Source organism: Octopus bimaculoides, chromosome 30 (genome assembly GCF_001194135.2).
Source record: "Octopus bimaculoides isolate UCB-OBI-ISO-001 chromosome 30, ASM119413v2, whole genome shotgun sequence".
NCBI classification, from domain to species: Eukaryota; Metazoa; Mollusca; class Cephalopoda; order Octopoda; family Octopodidae; genus Octopus; species Octopus bimaculoides.
The window spans coordinates 1,397,481-1,399,458 of NC_069010.1; the positions used below are offsets into that span (position 1 = coordinate 1,397,481).

Below are 1,978 nucleotides of genomic sequence, written 5' to 3' on the forward strand. Positions count from 1 at the left end.
AGTTCCACTATTGTTTTTAGATTCAATTATCTTTTGTTTGTGTCAGATAAGGTCTGAAAATAAAGTAGTTTCATTTTCAAATGAAACTGCTGAAAAGATTTGGGTTAATATGCAGTTTCCACACATAAAATAGTGAAGGTAAATTGCCCTTAAAAAAATGAAGGGATTCTGTGATAGAAACCTGGAGCTGACAACAGTGACATCCCAGAATTTCATGTAAACAATGTATGTAATTATAACTAATGTATCCAATGCATAAACGTAAATATATTTAATATGAAAACTGAACATGTATTTTATATAAGATGGAAACAATCACAATTGCAGGGAAAAAAAAAATAGTTATTGATGCATGAAATTAGATTCATAAAGATTTATTCTCGATCTCTAAATTTGGTTTGCTGCAGATGTTCATGAACATGTGGAGTGAATAAATGATTACTGGGCACAATGTCTGTCTGTGTGATAAAAAGCTTGCTTTCCAACCACCAAGTTCCGAGTTTAGTCCCACTGCATGACAACAAGTGTCTTCTAATATAGTCCCAAGCCGACGAAAGCCTTATGAGTGGATTTGATAGATGGAAACTGAAAGAAGCCTGTCATACATATATACATATATATATATATACACGTGTGTGTGTGTATTTGTTCCTGTGTCTGGTTATTTCTGCATGATCACTTAAAAATCGATTTTGCTGTATTTAGTTCTGCGTAACTTAGCAGCTCGGCAAAAGGAACTACAAGAATAAGTACCAGGCTAAAAAATAAACCTCGATGTTGATTTGTTCAAAGGCGGTCAAGTGACTGAAACAAGTAAAATAGTAATTCCACATATCCATCACCCTTCTATATTCCGTCTACGGATGCTGACATCATTTGGATCAACAAACCTGAGTGAATTGTTGACAATTTAACGGATATACAAGTTGCTGAGACCCACACAGGACCACCCCAATCGAATATCAAACGTGTTTCATCAAATATTCGTATATTACTGTCGTCACTACTGGTTTTTATCATAAAATTACTTTTTGAAGGGCATTTTACTTTCACAGAATATAGATTTTTATTTAGCAACAGATTTTTACAGGAATAAAAGAAAGAAAAAAACAATAAAAGCATAAAAGACTAAACCCCTCCCCACCCATTTTCTACTCGTTAATCCTGCCCTACTTCTTTCTTTCCCTTTGTTTCGTTGGTGAAGTAATTCCCTTTTCTCTCTCGATAATTTCATCTTTTATACTTTTCATGTTTTCTCCTTCATCTCTTCCTCTAAAAATGTTGCCAAATAAAAATTTATATTTTATTATACGAACAAAAACAAAATCACCCATTTACTTCCATGCTTTCACGACGTTATACTACACTACACCCAAGAATTGTAATCGTATTCTGTGTCTTAAAAGCGGATGGTAATCAGATTTTCATAACATTTTCATAGAAAGCCTCACACTCACATCATTTTCAAAAGCGTGGTGAAGAGAATTTGAAAAAATCCCCCTCAAAATGGATAATATCCAATTTATATGGACGAGCTATACAGATGCTACACCTTACTTTTTAGCATAATTTTAAATCTACAAGTATGAAAAAGCAAAGTCGAGGTGTATAAATTATCCATAACCCTCATTCAATTATACTTTTCTTTTCACAAATTCATACACAATCCTTATCAACACTAACTGAAACGTACTTTCAGAAAATTATATTTCAAATTACCCATTTTTCAGTAAGTTATGAGGAAACAAATTACCATCTGGTTGGGCACACATCAATAGTAATACCGAGAAACAATCGATAAATTAAAATAAAATATTGGTTTCCAAATATTTTGGTGGTTGGAGAGTATTTGAGAATATTTCTCAAATTAAAACACACAACAAACGGTAATTTTTCAGATTTTCACTCAGAAACAAATTCGATTTTTTGCATGGAATCAAATACCCTGGCCTCCCATACTTTGGTTCGGAAAACGGGG

The 1,978-nt window shown here is 33.0% G+C and overlaps 1 protein-coding gene across 4 annotated transcripts in view; it reads right to left on the reverse strand.

The window, feature by feature from the left end:
- Positions 1-1,978, reverse strand: part of LOC106873635 (zinc finger protein 239) — a 25,367-nt gene that overhangs the window by 7,505 nt on the left and 15,884 nt on the right. The window lies entirely within an intron of this gene.